Source organism: Chiloscyllium punctatum, chromosome 5 (assembly GCF_047496795.1).
Source record: "Chiloscyllium punctatum isolate Juve2018m chromosome 5, sChiPun1.3, whole genome shotgun sequence".
Taxonomy (NCBI): Eukaryota; Metazoa; Chordata; class Chondrichthyes; order Orectolobiformes; family Hemiscylliidae; genus Chiloscyllium; species Chiloscyllium punctatum.
Genome location: NC_092743.1, coordinates 91,298,969 through 91,319,654, shown reverse-complemented (window position 1 = coordinate 91,319,654; position 20,686 = coordinate 91,298,969). Strand labels below are relative to the sequence as shown.

Genomic DNA, 20,686 nt, shown 5'->3' with positions numbered 1-20,686 from the left:
CACCCTGCTTGGCTGGCATTATTCCTTCTTGACATCCTAATGCCATACTTACATTACAAACTTACCCATTCTCAGGAGCAGTAAAAGTGGCTGTCTTTAATACACATTAAAATACACATGCAGCTCCTGGGCCTCCTCCACCGCCAAACCGTTACCACCTGACACCTGGAGGAGAATCGCCTCATCTTCCGCCTTTAGACCCTGCAACCACATGGGATAAATGTGGATTTCAATAGCTTCATTTCCCCTTCCCCCACATTATCGCAGTCCCAAGCTTCCAACTCGGCACCACCCTTCGGACCTGTCCATCACTGCCCCCCCTGACCTATCACCTTCTCCCTCACCTTCATCCACCTGTCGCTTTCCCAGCTACCTCCCCCCAATCCCACCCCCCTCCTATTTATCTCACAGCCCGACCCATAAACCTCATTCCTGATGAAGAGCTTATTCCCAAAACATCGATTCTCCCACTCCTTGGATGCTGCCTGACCAGCTGTGCTTTTCCAGCACCACACTCTCGACTCTGATCTCCGGCATCTGCAGTCCTCACTTTCTCCTTTAAAATACACATTACAGTAACTGCTGCTGTGAGAAAGCAGTGTGGTTTACCTCTACTCAACCTACGCAATGAGGGACCTCTCAGAACGGAAGAACCGATCCACATTTCTGAAGGAGCCCTGAGCAGAATCTCCTACCATAAATAAGCAGCACTTTCATTTCATGACAAAAGAAACAATAGAATAGCAGTTTGCATGAAATTACAACTCCTTGGAAAAGCCTGCCCACTATTGTTAAAAACTATTGTGTGAGGAGTTGTAGGAGGGCTGAAAGGAAAAGTAGCAGAGCACAGAGAGCCAGCAGGGATTAGCAGAGGGAGTAAAGCTACTGAAAATGAACCCTAGAAAGGAATGTAGGGGTAAGTAATGTGCTGTTATAAAGGGTCGTTTTAGATTTGTGGTTTATCAAAACTTATGACTGCAGGTCATTTTCCACTGCATTAAGCTGGCTAGCTCAGGGACCTTCCCAGAACTTCAAAATTAAATAATCATTTGCTAAATGTAAGCCAATTCCATGGAAAGGATGTAAAGTTGACTTACCATTGCTGACAGAAAAAAAACTACTGTCTAAAAGGGAACTGTGAGGAGGTGTACAAGTTTTAAATTCCATGAATCTCAGATTCTGCAACACTTCTTTCTACTCCCAACACTTTTCATTTACCCTATGTGTGAAAGTACCTGACCTCAGACTGACAGCTCAATATAAACTTGGTGCAATCGATCCTAGGAGTACTGCCACTGTAAGTGAAGATAAAAGCTTTCCTGTAGCTGCTCCTTTAAAAACATTAACAATTTAACCACATCAGTGGCCTTGTATGGTCAAGCAGTGCTATCTTGGAAAGATTATGCAATGTCATGCCTCTGCTATGCAGCTGTGGGAATGTGTGATGTTGACATAGAGTGCTTGGAAAGTACTTTGGCCTTGGACACTCCAGCTGAGTTCAGCACAGGGTCAGCTCCAAGGACCAGGGGTTAAGGGAGCTTGAAGCAAATGCGTTAACTCCACATGAAGTGGTGACTGGTCTGAGATTCACATTTAGTGATGTAACACGTTCCAGCTGTATGTTACGAAATTCTTTCCTAGAACCTAAAATGGCTTTCACACATGTGCTGGAGATGATGGGGCCAAGGCATTTCCTGGAATGACATTTCATCAGAAACCTCATGTGAGAGAGTTGCACAGTCAGTCTCAGCTCATATAACATGTGAAAGCGTTTAAAATAGTTGGTAAAACTTTGGGATTTTAGTCTGGAAATTACTGCTGGCAACCATAACAGACGAATAGTTAACATGTATATATGACGTTCCTCTGTCTGCTATTTTAATGTCAATGCTAGCTGTTTAAAATAGTGGATAAAAGGATTTTACACAAATACAGTGAACCTTCATTTACGACTGCCACTAATAGCATTTTCCAGTAGACTTGAGTTAAAACTTGGCGAGGCTGCAGAAGATTAGCCACCCATCAAAATACTCCATACAATTTTCCTATATGATAGCTTTAGTCAATGGTAAATTGGACAGAATGTAACGCAGAATCTTCTGTTCCTACTGACTGTGAGCTCAGGAATCAGAATGGCATGTAATTGGGTGAGATGTTGGTGTATTTGATTCCTTTAATTGCCGAGTATGTAATGGATTATTGTTCAGTACTAAATAATACATTGTGAAAATAATTGCTTGTGGTCAACTTCTATAGATACAATGTGGCAACAGTATTAAATTGTATTTCACTTTGAATCAACAGTATTAGTATGTATGTTCAGTGTTCATTTCGAATGGTAAACAAGACATTGGAGCTCTTTAAATATTATTGTAACTGTTCGGAAACAATATATTTTTCTTTATCATCTGGAACTGGGACTCACCTCTTTCTGGAAGCATTATTTTCTGCCAATTCATCATCTGCACAACATAAGACAGGTTTTTTTGTTAAGATTAGGGTCTATGGTATTAAAGGGAATGTGGCAGGATTGATAGGAAGTCAGTTAAATGACAAAAAAAGAGAGAAGAGCAGTTACTGGATGACTTTCAAAGTGGGTCCCCAGACTCCATTCTTATCTATTTTGTTGGATTCAGAGAACAACCATCAATATCTTCTCCACCCATTCCAGTACCATTAGCTGTAGTGACTTCTGAGAATCTATCCATGACAGATTCAATATGAGCACTTACAGCAAGAAAATAGTAAAAGTGTCTACCTGTGACAGGACTGTAAGTGAAATCAGCACATCTATAGGGGTTCTGATGAAAAGTCATTGACCAGAAACATTGCGCTTGATTTTCATAAATGAGGTGGGCAACGTGGATCAGGAAAGTTCCTAACTCTACAAATCTATCTTCATTATAGAGGGCCCCACTTCCACATTCTCGTTCTGGGTTGGTGGTGTTGGGATGGAATCAGATCTGCCAACTATTGAGGCTTGGGGTAGCTACAGATGATGGCATGGCCAGCAAGCTAGAATGCCCATCTTGGCCCAGTTATAAACATGATTGCCAGACCCTCAAGCCCTCAGTCTCCATTCAGCCCTCCCTCCATGCCCCTTCCATGCCACTTCATAAGGCACTGGCAATAATCAACTAAATCAGGCTGAACAAATGTGCACATTATGAGTACTTGGCTGAGCTCCCAGAATGTCTTAGATTGCAGCAAGCAAGATCTACTTGTTTTATTCAAGTCTCTATTATGTTGAAAAACCTGCTAGTCTCTGAAAAGATTTTTCACTGCCTGCGTGTTTATTTACATAGGATTAAGAGGTCTGAAGAGAATAAAAGCATCTGACATTGATGATATGAATGGGTGTGATTGGTTGTCAGAATTGTGATAAGGTAAGAAAGGCAATGTATTTCAATAAGAATGTTGAACAATGGTTTCTTTTTCCACACGACATGAGGGACCCTCTGATGGAGTATAAGGTACCTCGACTCACCAGAAACACCACAGTCCATCAGAATTTTGGGGGCATTCAAACTATCCAGCCCCATCTTGGAACTGATAGGGCAGTATGTGAACCCTCTACCCTTGTTGCACAACAGTCAAAATTGCTGGAACAGGAGTGGGTATGGGTATTCTGGAATCCACTCCACTCTCCAGTTTTTAAAGAATTCCCAAGTCAGCACAACTCAGAAAATCTGCTTCCACACTATAGGAATCTATGATTATGAAGGTGAGCCAAAAGAAACTAAAACACCTTTCACTGAAAAGAATAGTTTGAAGAGATCAGACTAGAATCACAAGAGTGTAGAAGTAGGACATTCCGCTCATTGAGTCCACATCGACCCTCTGAAGAGCATCTCACCCCTCCCCTGTAGATTCCCTACAGTATGGAAACAGGCCCTTCGGCCCAACAAGTCACACCGACCCTCCGAAGAGTAACCCACCCAGACCCATTCCACTACCCTATAATTACCCCTCACTAATGCACCTAACACTATGGGCAATTTAGCATGGCCAATTCACCTGACCTGCACATCTTTGGATTGTGGGAAGAAACTGGGGGTGGAAACCCACGCAGACATGGAGAGAATGTGCAAACTCCACACAGACAGTCACCTGAGGCTGGAATCAAACCAGGGTCCCTGGCGCTGTGAGGCAGCAATACTACCTGCTGAGCCACCGTGCCGCCCAATGGTATTTGATCTCCACAAATAAATTATAACCTCATCACTCACTAAAACATATACAATTCTGCAAATCAATATGGCATTTTGAACTATTTAATATCACAATGTATCTTGCTTCATCACAAAAAGTTCAACTTGCAGTCATAACCCAAAAAGAAATGCTTTGCTTTCTTGTTAAGTGAAGCTTCTAGTGCAAGATAACTGAGCTGCCAAACTGCTCCTTCAGAGGAAACCTTAAGTTATTCTGCCCACTGTAGGTTCAGGCAAGTTCTGTACTCCTTTGAATGAAAATCATGCAACATGTGAAAGGGGCATCAAATTCACCTACTTCTCACTGGGCAGGTTCACTTAACATGATCTTATATAGGTACTTGTATGTGACATGGCTGAAAATGTGTTGCTGGAAAAGCACAGCAGGTCAGGCAGCATCCAAGGAGCAGGAAAATGTGTTGCTGGAAAAGCGCAGCAGGTCAGGCAGCATCCAGCATCTAGCTGTGACACATCTCGCATCCTTTGAAGCAGTTTCTGCTGTGGAAAACTCTGAAATATGGTCATCCAAACTCCAGAAGAGGAGTACGAGGCCCCTGGGAGGAATTATTCTCTCAGTATTTGGGTTTCATACATTATGGAGTATAACTATGTTGTGGTGTCAAACCCGGTTTCAATAATGGTCAGGTTACCCCTTGATCTCCGGAACACTTCTTAAACTTATGTGGCAATGAACAAAATACTTGGAGAGTGAGGATGTTCTCAAAACAAGAGAATTTCAATCAAAGCCAGGGAGGATAATTGAGATTCCGCCTGCCTGAAAGTGATATTGAGACTGCTTGGTAGCTTCTGTACTGATTCTTAAATCTATAAAACATGTTGGCTGTTTAAAAAAAAAGTCTGCTCTGATTAAAATCTGTAAAAAACTCTCAAACGCCTTGAGGCTTCGGTTTCCTTTCCAAATAAAAATGCGATATCTATTGATTTTCATTTGGCAGCTTGGCTACACTTAGTTCTCAGGAACAGTTCGTGTAAGTCTTCAACATATGATGTAAGCTTCGCTATCTCTACAGCTGTGTTCATCTGCAATGCTGCTGACAGCTCAGTGCTTTCACATCACTTGACCCACATAAAACTGTTATGAGCTCCTTCACCTTATTACAAAAAGGCTTTTTTACAAACTTGTGCACTTTGTGGTTACTGAGATGCTTTGAGCTGTGAAAACAAAGTTTCAACAAAATTGAACAGATTGTGGGAAGACTGCATCTTCCCAGTGATCGTCATTCCAATTTTAACTGAAACATTAAAATCTCTTGCTGGTGTAAACATAATGCAAATTTGCTTTTGCAATTTAAAGTTCCTAATTCTTTCTACTTGATTTTGTGTTACAGACCGTATGCCCGAATGATAAAATCAATGCCCAACCAGCACTTTCCCCAGTGATATCCCTGGCTGCTGCACACCATGGGTGAAAATTCCCTCACCTACCTCATGGTAAATTAACTTGCATCAATTTTGTAGGTAGGTGCAGTGCTGAGAGGAATCAGGCAGCGAGGAAGTAAACAGAATACAATGAAAGAGGCAAGGGCAGTGAAGAATTGGACATGAATGATAATAAAGGGAAGAGGTAAGAAGCTGGAAGCAATATCCATTGCCTGGGTTGTTCCATAATTTTGGTGATCCAAGGGCTGGTCTAGGTTAATTTCTGGGCATCTCTGTCCAGAACTCTGTGGCCGCAGACCAGAAGGAACAGGCCTAGTTTCATGTGCCAATGAACCAGGAGGCACCATTGACACTATGAACTGAGACCTGAGGGTGCTTCTGTGAACAAGGCAAAGTTTTAGACATTGGAAATTGAGCATGAAAGCAGCTTTTGAAGAAGAGATGGTCTGGTTTGACTGTTGAAATCCAAATGTCGCTATGCTTTCACTATTGTATTGGATCAAAGTTCCATGAATTGTGAAGTATGATGGCATTAAGATTAACCAGCATGTATGAGAGATGACTATGTTCCTCCTTCCACCACAGCCTGCAGTGCCTTTAGAAGGTCAATGCCCTTGTACACTCCACAGTCTGTCTCTGCACCCAACTCCTCTCAAGGCTTGTGCTTTGTCACTCTCAGTATTGCCTGCAACATTTTTCCACAATTCCTTACCACGCCACACCCAGCACCCCGCCCCACCCCCAACCTTTGATCTCCTTTGTGTTGTCCACTCACTTCTTCAGGATACCTCAACACCTTTTGCACACCTGCACCAGCACTAACAGCAGTGCCAGTCATCTTCATCTCACTCATCCCTCCCTTTCTCTTATTCCAGGATAAAACAGCCCACAATAGGGCACAGATGGCTGGAGAGGTGTCCAACAACACACCCCACAGTGTCCTTCCTTCCAGGAGAAGATTAGGACAACTCCTATAGGAATACTGAGACACTCATGTCACATCAACTAAGTAAATACCATTCTCCATTCCTTGGCCACTCTCATATTAATTCCTTTGTCAGTTTCATTTATTGCATACCACTTCCAGACCCACAGCAATGTAGTTGACTCTGAAATGCCCTCTGAGATGGCCGAGCAAGCCATTCAGTTCAAGGGCAGCTATGGACAGGCAATAACTGTTTGTCAGCTAGCAGTGCTGATGTCCCACAAGTGAATAATGAAAAGAAAATGGTCGTCATCCAACCCTTCTGCATGAGCTTTCATCTGCCCACCTTGCCCCTCCAATTCCTGGCACATGTGGTGACAATGGCAGCTGTAGCATGCCCCTCCTTGAAGCCAAGCTGGTCCTGATTGGGGATGAATGACACCCCTCACCTCACATGACCTCCTTCCTAGCCATGCTTTATTGTATCACCCTCATTATAAATAGTGTTGTCCCGGTACTCAATCAGTACACCTTCTCCCCAGCCCCCAATCCTAATGAATAGGTTCCTGAGTCACTTTTTTCATAGCAGCAGCTCCCTCTCTTGATTCATTCTCCCCCCTCCTCACACCACCTCAATTTTCTTCCCTTAGTTCTTGTAGATAGATTCAACCTATTTTGGCCCAACCCTTGAGCAAACCAATCAGACAGCCCTGGAAGTGCTCATACCCCTGACCAATGTCAGCACATCTTCCCTTTACTAGCCCTGCAGTTCAGACTGGCAGCTATGGAGCCACAAGACTGACCGGGACCCATTCCCTGAACTGCAGAGGCACGAACCTCTGACTGAGAACACCACTCCCTGATTAGGGAGTGAGCAGCTGAGACCCATGGATTGTGCCCTTCGATGTTGTTTAGTGCTGAGACGCATGAAGGCTCCTTGCAGCCAGCAGTGAGCTGAATTCACCAGGCACCCATTCTGACTTCCATGTTGAGATTTCTCAATGTTGAAATTGCTCAACCCATTTGTTAAGTTAAGAAGCTGCATATTATTGAAGTGAGTTGTGCTGGTAATAAGGCATTTAACAAGCTATAACTCCCCTTAATTGGCAACGCACTGTTGCCTAGTGAGAAATTCCTCTTGTGAGTCAGCAAGAGTATAAAATGCTTCCAACATTGAGTTCTGCCTCAGCAGACTTTTCATACAATTCTACCAGAAAACTGGTCACAACTTACATCATTCAGACCCCTATTAGATTTTACCCATCTTAGCTATTCCAATGAGGCAGGAGTGAGCAACCCCCTCCCTCTCAACTATAATCTCATTTGACTGTAAGATATTTATTTTTGCACAGGTAAGGAGCAAACGTGGATTAGAACCACTTTTTAAAAAGGACCTTATTAATATAGAATTAAAAATCACACAACACCAGGTTATAGTCCAACAGGTTTAATTGGAAGCACACTAGCTTTCGAAGTGACGCTCCTTCATCAGGTGATTGTGACAACCACCTGATGAAGGAGCGTCGCTCCGAAAGCTAGTGTGCTTCCAATTAAACCTGTTGGACTATAACCTGGTATTGTGTGATTTGTAACTTTGTACACCCCAGTCCAACACCGGCATCTCCGAATCATCTTATTAATATATATTGTGATTTTTTGATGTAAAGCAAATCTATGCACTAAATGTATCAGTCAGATGAAGCCAATTTTATTCTTGATACAAAGCACCCAAGCTCTTTTTTGTGAAAAGCCATTTTTGCATTGTTGGTTCGAAATCCTGGAATCCCCTCCTGAACACCAGGGTGGGTCTATATATATATTAGAATAATAATGCCATAACGTCATGGAGGGACCATTGCAGTTCAAGAAGACAGCTCATCACCACCTTCTCTAGGGCAATTAGGGATAAACATTAATATGATGCACAAATCCTCTAAAAGCGAAAAGAAAAAATGTAAGTTTGTATATTCCACGTGATGCATAATTTTCTAAGAACGTGTTTAAAACAAAAAATATAAAATATCTGTGCTAATAACTGAGATTACACACTTGAAGAAAAGCTGGTGTTCAAACATATTTTAAAGTCTACTGCACCACAACTATAATTCTGATCAGATCCAGCTCAGAGATTTTGTCAGGTTGAAGTGACCCAACATTTCAATTCAGGGTTGCTTTGCTCTGCCTAACTTGGCATCTCTTCTAAAGCTTTTGGGGTTATAAAATTTCCATAGAGTGCTTAGCATTTGAAGTCACCAGGAACCCTGGTTAATGGCCAATGGAAAGCACAAAGGTTTTAACTGTAGCAATTTAATGGCTACTTTGAAGAGTAGTTAAAATGTTTCCACATAGAACTGGTGAGATGGGCCTCTAAAGGCAGAATACTAACTGAGGCAGCTCCTAATAAAGCACAAGAAATTTCTTCAATAAAATACAATTTTTTTTCTGTCTTACTTTCCCTTCCTTTCTCTTTTCCCCAAGGTACATGTTTTTCACCATAGATGAAACCTCAAACCTCCTCATGTGGGATCAGTAGGTGCCTTTGCTGAAGAGTTGGATTTCAGACAGTTCAGCAGAACCTGCTCTCACGAAGCAAAGCAAACCCATCTTTCTTGGTACAAAGCACACAAGTTCGTTTTTGTGAAAAGCCATTTTTGCATTGCATTCAAAATCCTGGAATCTCTTCCCGAACACCAGGGTGGGTCTACATTCATTAGAATAATAATTATTCCACATTAAATTAAGAAAAAGAGAGGAAATATGTACATCAGTGTGGCTCAAATGTGCATCAAAGAATCCATATTTCATTCCTGAGAAAGGAGTGAACTTTGTTTTCTTACATGACAACTAGGTCTAGGATAGACAATTCTGTAGGATTATTTTCGATTCTGCAGAAGATTAGCCTGCAGGACAAATGCTGCAAGCAACCAGAGAGAAAATTTAGAATTGTGTTCTTAAAGAGAACTAATCTTTTTCATCTCCTTTAAATATTTTCATTTATCAGTTGTAAAAATGTTGGAGATAAGAGATTAAAAGGGTTGTTTTACAGACAAGTATTTGGCTATCAAAGAGTTTGCTCCCTTTCCAACTGGTTGGAGGATGCTCCCAGGGCAGGAATGTGGAGATGGGACTTTTCAAAGCAGTAGATCATCTGATAAAACTTCCATTGTCTAGGCAACAAGCCTCACTAGGATACCCAAATTACCCAGTTTTAATCCTGCCCACTCAACAGGAACTGGGAGGTCAAATGGTTAAAATTGGACTCAAACACAGGTTTCCCAAAGCACAGCTAATCCTGCTATTTTAATGAATTCTAAAGGAGAGTCTTACCGGACCTAAACCATTAATTCTGTTTCTCTCTCCACAGATACTGCTAGACCTGCTGAGCTCTTCCGGCATTCTTTGTTTTTATTTCAATGCCATGTTTTCTTGACTTGTTACAAAAGCTCACCATAGACATCAAGCAAATCAGTCCTCAACCTCCTAACATCAATGGTATACAAGCAGCCTGTCATCATAATTTGATCCTTTAAGTGTCGTACCATTCAGAACCATACCAGTAGCATTTGAAACAATACTTGAGCGTATAAATGAGGCTTGAAACTAAAATTGTCTACGCCTCACATTGCTGATTCCAGTTTACACAGTATGTTAACATGCCTACACTTTCCAGAAAAGATTTACAAGAATTCAAGTCACCAATACTGAAGCACTACTATTGAAGACAAGATTACCATTGGTGAATCAATTTTTCAGCATCTTGAAGTAGAACATAAACTCAGATATACCCTTATCTTGGAAGAGTTATCAAATCAGGTATTGTTCTGATCAAGATGGGGATGAGTGCGCCATCTCTCTCTCTCTCAAGTCCCTCTATTCCACTGATCTCAACATAAATTTAATTATTTTACCTAATTCCTGGGTCAAGAGTGTGGTGCTGGAAAAGCACAGCAGGTCAGGCAGCATCCGAGGACCAGGCAAAATCGATGCTTCAGGCATAAGTCCTTCCTCGGGAATGCTGATGAAGGCCTTCTATCCAAAATGTTGATTCTCCTGCTGCTTCGATGCTGCCTGACCTGTTGTCCTTTTCCAGCACCACACTCTCGACTCTGATCTCCAGCATCTAGTTAACAGATATATAGATCATAACAAATGAAAATGAACTATACTTCAAACACACACAATGTCCCCTAGGCTGGAATCAAACCTGGAACTAAAGACTGCAGTGCTAACCACTGTGCCACTATACTACCCCACTAGACTACTTAATAATTTATTGAATATGAATTGTTTTGGAAACAGTCACATACCAAACTTTCCCTAATTTGTATACTCCTGACAAGAGTCCCGTGATATTTTCTATTTAGGGAATGCCGATTCAAACTGAATCTCTTATCAAAAATACTATCCAGTAAAACTGGAAAAAACTGTCATTTCAACAGAATCTGTCTTTGCAAAAAAGTGTTAGAAGTTTATTTTGTGTTTCTATACTCATTCAAAACATGATGACCTGATTTTTACAATAATGATGTGATTTGTTCATCATGATTTGATCATCATGTGTTCCCAATTCAAGGAAAAACATATCTCCTGATGTTACCAAGCAAGATACTATCAAAGATGACTGCTACCATGGCTGTTTCTGATTATAAAAAAAGTGGGGAAGATATGTTTTGCAACTTTAGATGGGATCTGGATTTGTTCAAGACATTTTACACTTTAAGCAAAAGATAAATTCAGTCTAAAATCAGATTACATTGTAATGACACATCAGAACATCATCATTACTTGATTTATCATACTGAAAATTAGAAAAAGAAGAAAATCAAACTCTCAGGTTTCCCACTTTCCTAAAGATATAATGCACTTTTAAAACAGAGGTTGGAATTTTCTTACTTGCAATTAAGAATGTATGAACATAGTACCAGAGTAGTCCATTCAATCTGTTGAATCTGCTCTATCATTCAAGATCATAGCTAATCATTAACTTCAACGCTATATCTCTTGATGTCATTAGTAATGAGAAATCTCTTGATCTCTATCTTGAAATTACATAATGTCCGAACTTCCATAGATTTCTGAGGGTAGTGAGTTCTAAAGATTCACCATCCTGTGAGTGAAGAAATTCACGCTCATCTCAGTCACACATTTTACTGTGACAGTGTGACCCTGGTTCTACATTCCACATCCAGGGGAAATATCCTTTCTCTGTCCACTCTGTCCAGGCCTTTAAGAATTGAATAAGTTTCTATGAGAGTACATCTTCTTCTGAACTCTTGAGAATATAGATATCGTCTCCTCAATCAGTCCTCGTGGGACAGTCCAATTATCCCAGAATCAGTCTGGTCAACCTGTACTGAACTTCCTCTATAGCAAGGGATCAGAACTGTGCAAAATAACCCTGGTGCCATCTCACCATGATCTATATTTGAAATAAGACTATTTTGTTCTTGTGCTCAAATTCATTTGTGATAAGGGCTAACATATTGTTTGCCTTCCAAATTGCTGCATCTGCATGCTAGCATTCAGTGGCTTATGAACAAGAATGCTGAAGTCCCTTGAACATGAACATTTTACAATCTTTCGGCATTGAAGAAATAATATGCTCCTTTATTTCTCCGACCAAAATGAATTCACATTATATTCCATCTGCCATGCTCTTGCTCATTCAGTAAATCTGTCTAAAACCACTTGAATCCCTTTTTCATCCTCCTCAGAACTTTCATTTCCAACAAGTTTTGTGTCATCTGTGAACTTGGAAATATTGCAATTATCTCCCACATCCAAACCAACGACATAGATAGTGACCCAGGTTTTCCTCTATCACATGAAATCAGGCAGGTCTTGCCATTTCCTATACTTAGAAAGAATGGTAACAGCAACGTTCATCATGATCAGCAGTTCACATTGTGTCGTGAGTTGGCATGCTCTTACAACAAACATAACTTCTCTGCTTTTCACTTCTACTCTTTCAAAAACAAACCAAGTACTTTGATTGCACTAATTTTCTTGGACAAGAATCAACTGAGACCACTCATTTCTCTACACAAAACAAAATGAATTTTATTGTGGATTTTCATGCACAATTCTTTTAACATTTCAAAAATCTGATACCTACATTGTAAATAAATGTACGTTTATTTCAGGGTGTCAGTCTTCTTTTGTTCTTCCTTACCATCTTTCAAAATGAACACTGTACGATAGAAACAAGTTATGGATCTACTCCCAATTACCCAGTAGTTGCAATGCATTAGGGGTCAAGTTAAGATTAAAGCTTTGTAATCACAACTAAAGGCATAATCTGAATCTCAATCTGAGTTCTAGGTTAGGAGATTGATTTATCTGGTTCCTTGTAAGCGGGGGAGGAAAATCTGGCAAGTGTTTCAGAATTATCCCTTCCAGGATTCCAAGTACATTTTTGTTAGAAACAAAAAGCTGAAATTCTGTGACAGATAATGCTGAAAATACAAAGCAGGCCAGTCAGCACCTGTGGAGAAAACCGTAGAGTTTACTCCTTAGTTATAATTCCTTCATCCGAACCATTGGTTAGCAGTATGACAATTCCTTACGGGCTGTGGAAATTCAGAAAGGGCTCTGTTTGTTTTTATTCTCACAGTGATGAAAATGCTCAAGAAATCACGTTAGCTGACCAATGATGTTGACCTGATAAAGTTTTTACTTATGGAGGCAAGAACATAAAAAGACACCACACACCCCACCCATCCCCTACTTCATCCTCCCAAGCCCACTTGCCCAGCCAGGGTCTAACCACCATCCATGGTCCAGAGATAATAATTGGATATTTTTGCATTTTCAAGCTCTGAGACAAAGGAGATCATTATAAAGTCTAGTTCAAAGCCTTACATTTCAATAGACTGAGTTCTAAAATACATGCAATTTTATGCTATAACACAGGATGAAACTTAAATCCATTGCAATAGCTCCTTTTAACTATAATGAGATTCTAAGACCCACGCAGATATGTTTCCAACATGAATGTGACAAAATATACTTTTGTCTGCGTTTAATTACCAAGTTGCATTTTTATTTCTAGTAACTGCACACAAGGGGTTAATAAACCAAGATCAAACAGAAAAGAGCCAGCCACTTCAAAACATATTCAACATGGAATCCAGACAGATTGACAGAATGAGAATCAATGGGATATTATATATGTACAAGTGAGTCTATGTATGGCTCTACTGGAGCTAAAGATTTTTTCAATGTGTGAAAGTCAATTGAATCCAGATGCAGCAGCCTAGAAATGTGTTGAAGCTGCACCCATTCTGCAAGCAGAAAATAAACATTTCAGCACTGGTGGGAATGTCGTGGGAAGCACATGCACACACATTTCATGCTGATGCGACTCTTTTATCATAATGATAAAGATTAAAGTTTTGATGGCCATGGTTTACACTTGGAATACACATCTGAAAACCAATGGCCTAATTTCTGCTTCAGTGTGACTTAGTTACTTGATTTCTAATCCACCTTCTCTCAAACTAGAAAAGGGAACAGCCATAAATGCTCTCTTCTTCTCCCTTAATATCTCCTTCCATGTAAACTCTCCAATGCACATTGATAGCTATTCCCCTGACATCACAGTTTTATGCAGCCTTGCTCTGCCCATTATGCCAAGCACAATAAAGCCATTTGTAAGTTCTTTCTTGTGTTACTTCTCTACCTTCTAATAGTCTTCCACCAGCCAACTCTATCTCCTTCTGTGCCTTCCCCAGAAAGATTACCCCTCAACTCAATTACAACTAAATCCCAACTGGTGAGCATTTGGTCGACTGCTTGTCACAACATTTTTGTCTTGGCACATCTACTTCTGAAACCTATAGTCATGTTTCTGTAACGTTGACTGTTCCAGCACACTGGTGGTTGGCTCCCATCAGCCTGAAATCATCCAAAACATTGCCCTCACTCAAATCAAGTCCTTTCATGTCATCGCCCCTGTGCTCACTGACCTACATTAGCACATGGCTAAGCCTCAATTAAAATTCTCATCCTTGCTTTCAAATCCCTCCATGATTCACCCTTCCATAGACCCTGTAATCCCCTCCAGACCACAACCATCAAAAATGGGGAGGTGATGGCGTAGTGGTATTGTCGCTAGACTATTAATCCAGAAACTCAATTCATGTTCTGGGGACCATGGCAGATGGTGAAATTGGAATTCAATAAAAAATATAAAATATTAAGAATATATGTTGACCATGAAACTATTGTTTGATTGTTGGAAAAGACCATCTGGCGTAGCAACACACTTCAGGGAAGGAAAGCTGCCACCCTCATCTGGTCTGGCCTACATGTGACCCCAGACCCACAGTAATGTGGTTGTCTCTCAATAACCTTCTGAACTGACCTAGCAATCGCAGCAAAGTCTCAAAGAAATTAAACTGTACAGATCATATGGCATTGACTGAGACACCCTGCTGATTCTGCAAAATTCTCCTTATTAAAATCTGGGGACGATTGCCAATATTGTGAGAGCTGCCTCACAGACTAGTCAATCAACAACTTGACATAATCATTATCACAGAATCATACTTTACAATCATCATCTCAGACACCATCATCACCATTCCTGGATATGTCTAGGGGATAAATCGTTACTCCTCCATGTTGAACAACACTTGGAGGAAGCACTGAGGGTGGTAGGGGCACAGTATGTACATTGGCTGGGGGGGGGGGATTTCAATGTCCACCACTAAGAATGGCTCAGCTACAGAACTACTGATTGAGCTGGTCAGGTCCTAAAGCACATAGCTGCTAGACTGGCTCTGCACAAAGTAGTGATCGAACCGATAAGAGGGAGAAACATACTTGACCTCATCCTTACCAAACTGCCAGCTGCAGATGCATCTGTCCATGACAGTATTGGCAAGAGTGACCACTGCACTGGCCTTGTGAAGACAAACACCCACCTTCATGTTGAGAATAACTTCCACCATGTTGTGTGGCACTATTACTGCTAAATGGGACAGACTTCGAACAGTTCGAGTAATTGAAGACTGGACATCCATGAGGCATTGTGGGGCACCAACAGCAGCAGATTTGTACTCCAACACAATCTGTAACCTCATGGCCTGGCATATCCCCCACTCAACCATTACCATCAAGTAGTGGATCAGCGCAGGTAGGCATGCCAGGAGCAGCAGCAGGCATACCTGAAGATGAGGTGTCAACTGGGTGAAGCCACCAAACAGGACTGCTTGCACGTCAAACAGTATAAGCAGCAAGTGATAGACAGAGCTAGGTGATCCCACAACCAACAGATCGGATCGAAGCTCTGCAGTCCTGTTACATCCAGTTGTAAATCGTGGTGGTCAATGAAATAATTCACTGGCGGAGGAGGATCCACAAATATCTCCATCTTCCACGATGGAAGAACCCAGCACATCAGTGCAAAAGATAAGGCTGAAGCATTTGCAGTAATCTCCAGCCAGATGTTCTGAGTGGATGATCCATCTCAGCCTCCTCTAGTGGTCCCCAGCATTACAGATACCAGTCTTCAGCCAATTCAATTCACTCTATGTGATATCAAGAAATGTTGGAGACACCGAATATTGCAAATGCTCCTGACAACATTCTGGAAATATTACTGAAGACTTGTGCTCAGAACCTGCTGCCCCCCTAGCCAAACACGTCCAGTAGAGTTACAATACTCACATCCACCCAATAACGCAGAAAATTGCCCAAGTATGTCCTTAAAAATTAGGACAAATCCAATCCAACCAATTATTGCCCTATCAGCCTACTCTCGACAGAAGTGACAGAAGGTGTCCTCAGCAGTGCTATCAAGCAGCATCTGCTTAGCCATAACCTGCTCAGTGGTGCCTAGTTTGGGTTCTGCCAGGGATACTCAGCTCCTGACCTCATTACAGCCTTGGTTTAAGCATTGACAAAACAGCTGCATTCCAAAGGTGAGGTGAGAGCCACTGCCCTTGACATCAAGGCCTCATTCAACCGAGTGTGGCAGCAAGGTGTGGCAAAACTGGAATCAATGGGTATTGGGGCAAACTCTCCGCTGATTGGAGTCAAACTTGGCATATAGGAAGATAGTTGTGGTTGTTGGAGGTCAGTCATCTCAGCTCCAGGACATCTCTGCAAGAATTCCTCAGGGTAGTGCCCTGGGCCCAACCATCTTCAGCTGCTTCATCAATAACCTTCCCTCCATCATAAGGTCAGAAGTTCACTTATGATTGCACAATGTTCAGCACCATTCCTGACCCTCAGATACTGAGGTAGTCCATATTCAAATGCAACAAAATCTGAACAGTATCCAGACTTGGGCTGACAAGTGGCAAGTAACATTCATGCCACACAAATGCCAGGATATGACCATCACCAATAAGAAGCAATCTAACCACAACCCCTTAAAATTTAATGGTGGTAGAATCACTGAATCCTCCACTATCAACACCTCAGAGGTTATCATTGACCAGAAACCCAACTGGACTTGCAATATAAACACAGTGGCACCAACAGCAGGTCAAAGGCTAGCAAAACTACAGTGAGTAGTTCATCTCCTGACTCCTCAAAGCCTGTCCACCATCTGAAAGGCATATCTCAGGACTATGATGAAGTGTGATCCACTTGCCTGGATCGATTCATTTCCAACAACACTCAAGAAACTTGACACGATCCAGGACAAAGCAGCCTGTTTGATTGGCACTACACCCACAAGCATTTGCTGCCTCCACCACCGACGCTCAGTAGCAACAGTGTGTACTATCTACAAGATGCACTGCAGCAATTCATCACAGATTTTCAGATAGCATCTTCCAAAGCCATGACCATTTCCATTTTTAAGGAGAAGTGCTACAGATACATGGGAACTCTACCCACATTCAAGTTCCCCTCCAAGCTGCTCACCATCCTGACATGGAAATATGTTGTCTTTCCTTCCCTTCGCTGGATCAAAATCCTGCAATTCCTTCCCTAATGGCATTATCAGTCAACCCACAGCAGGCAACTCACCACCACTTTCACACAGGCAACTCGGGATGGGCTATAAATGCTGGCCAGCCAGCGATGTCCACATCCCACAAATGAATTTTTAAAAATCCCTTCGCTCTAATTTTCATCACTTGCAAATCATCAATTTTAATCACTATATCATTGGTAACTGTGTTATCAAATATCTAGGACCTCCCTGAACCTATCCATATTATCTCCTTCCTGCTTTCACATTCCCCTTAAAACTACTTTGATCAAGCTTTTGGGCATACAACCAAATATTGCTCAATGTGAATCAGCTTTAAACTCAGATTTAAAATGCTCCCACGAAGTGGCCTAGGACATTTGATTATGTTCAATACACGGTATAAATATAAGTTGTTGTTTTTGTCACGGTTAAAAGAAGTCTCAGTGTCATTAGGATAGAACTTATGATTGGTATTTTGGCTTCCTTCTGTATGGGTATCTTGTCAATTACCTGGCATGTAGATCATAGAACATAATATGTTACAGCACAGTGCAGGCCCTTCAGCCCTCGATCTTGTGCCGACCTGTGAAACCAATCTGAAGCCCATCTAACCTACGTTATTCCATTTCCATCCTTATGTTTATCCAATGACCATTTAAATGCCCTGAAAGTTGGCGAGTCTACAACTGTTGCAGGCAGGCTATTCCACCTCCCCTCCCCCCCCACACTACTCTCTGAGTAAAGAAACCATCTCTGATTTCTGTACATCTATCACTCCTCAACTTAAAGCTATGTCCCCTCATGTTAGCCATCACCATCCAAGGAAAAAGGCTCTAACTATTCACCTTATCTAACCCTCTGGTTATCTTTTATGTCTCATATAAGTCACCTCTAAACATTCTCTCTTACAAAAACAGCCTCAAGTCCCTCAGCCTTCCTTCATACAACCTTCCCTCCATTCCAGGCAACATCCTAGTAAATTCTCTCTGATCCCATCCCAAAGATTCCATATCCTTCCTATAATACAATGACCAGAACTATACGCAATACTCCAAGTGCAGCCGCACCAAAGTGTTTTACAGCTGCAACATGACCTCATAGCTCCAAAACTCAGTCCCTCTACCAAAAAAAGCTAACACACCGTATGCCTTCTGAACAACCCTATCAACCTGAGTGGCAATTTTCAGGAATCTATGTACATGAACACCGAGATCTCTCTGCTCATCTACACTACCAAGAATCTTACCATTAGCCAAGTCCTCTTTAGTCCTGTTGCTCCTTCCAAAGTGAATCGCCTCATACATTCCACATTAAACTCCATTTGCCACCTCTCAGCCCAGCTTTGCAGCTTACCTATGTCCCTCTGTAACCTACAACATCCTTTGGCACTATCCACAACTCCACCAACCTTGGTGTCATTGGCAAATTTACTAACCTCTCCTTCTATGCCCTTCTCTAGGTCATTTATAAAAATGACAAACAGCAATGGCTCCAAAACAGATCCTTGAGGTACATCATTAGTAACTGAACTCCAGAATGAATATTTCTCATCAGCCACCTTCCTCTGTGTCTCTTAGCTAGCTGATTTCAGATCCAAATTGCTAAATCACCCTCAATCTCATGCCTCCATATTATATGCAATAGCCTACCGTGGGGAACCTTATCAAATGTCTTACTGAAATACATATACACCACATCAACTACTTCACCTCATCCACCTTCATTGGTCACCTTCTCAAAGAACTCAATAAGGTTTGTGAGGCACGGCCTACCCTTCACAAAACCATGTTGGTTATCCCTAATTAACTTGTTCCTTCCAGATGATTATAAATCCTATCTCTTATAACCTTTTCCAACACTTTACCCACTACCAAAGTAAGGTTCACTGGTCTATAATTACCAGGATTGTCTCTACTCCCCTTCTTGAACAAGGGGATAACATTTGGTATCCTCCAATTTTCTGGCACTATTCCTGTAGACAATGACGACATGAAGATCAAAACAAAAGGCTCTGCAATCTCCTCCCTGGCTTCCCAGAGAATCCTAGGATAAATCCCACCTGGTCCAGGGGACTTATCTGTTTTCACACTTTCCAGAATTGCTCACACCTCCTCCTCATAAATCACAATCCAGTTTAGTCTAGTAGCCTGTATCTCAGTTTTCTCCTCAACAACATTGTCTAATTCCACTGAGAATACTGACAAAAAATATTCATTTAGCATTTCTCCTATCTCTTCAGACTCCACGCACAACTTCCCACTGCTGTCCTTGATTGGCCCTAAACTTTCTCTAGTCATTCTTTTATTCCTGATATACCTACAGAAAGTTTTAGGGTTTTCCTTGATCCTGTCTGCCAATGACTTCTCATGGCCTCACCTGGCTCTTCTTAGCTCTCTCTTTAGGTCCCTCCTGACTAGCTTGTAATCTCAGACACCCTAACTGAGCCTTCACGTCACATCCTAAAATAAGCCTTCTTCTCCCTCTTGACAAGAGATTCAACTTTTTTAGTAAACCATGCCTCTCGCGCTCGACCACTTCCTCCCTGCCTGACAGGTATATACTTATCAAGGACACTCAGTAGCTGTGCCTTGAATAAGTTCCACATTTCAATTGTGTCCACCCTATCCATCATAAATCTTGCATCAGAGGAGCAGGACAATCAATGTTTCGGGCATAAGCCCTTCATCAGGGATGAGGTTTGTGGGCCAAGAGGGCTGAGACATAAATGGGAGTGGCGTGGGGCTGGGGCATCTCCTGCTCCTCGGATGCTACCTGACCATCTGTGCTTTTCCAGCCCCACACTCTCAACTCTGATCTCCAGCATCTGCAGTCCTCACTTTCTCCTAGTTGATTTCAATCCGACTGTGAAACCTCTTCCAAGAATGCCTACCTTGAAGAAGTTCTCCTCCTCTCTCTACAGGGACTTCAGTAAGTCTCTCTCTCAATGCAAACCCCCCCTCCCACCCCGCAAGGTCATCTCCTCTGTCCTGAAGTTCTTTAGCCACGTCTCCTTCCTCAGTGCCTGCCTACGGAACCGACTGATCCCGCATGGACTCCGGACTACATTCAGACCAACACAAATTCGACCTGAAGCTGACAACCAGTACGTAAAACCATCCAAGGTCTCAAAGAATCCTTCCACATCTGACAGAAATTTATCTGTACCTCCACAAATGTCATCTACTGTATGCATTGCACCCGATGTCTCTACATCAGGGA

General features: G+C 41.8%; 1 long non-coding RNA gene across 1 annotated transcript in view; it reads left to right on the top strand.

Annotated features, from left to right (window-relative positions):
* Positions 1-10,252, top strand: part of LOC140476753 (uncharacterized) — a 90,313-nt gene extending 80,061 nt beyond the window's left edge. The window contains exons 2-4 of the long non-coding RNA XR_011960591.1: positions 5,561-5,663; positions 9,016-9,232; positions 9,902-10,252. This is a non-coding gene — a long non-coding RNA (uncharacterized lncRNA). The remainder of the gene's footprint in view (positions 1-5,560; positions 5,664-9,015; positions 9,233-9,901) is intronic.
* Positions 10,253-20,686: the final 10,434 nt, after the last annotated feature.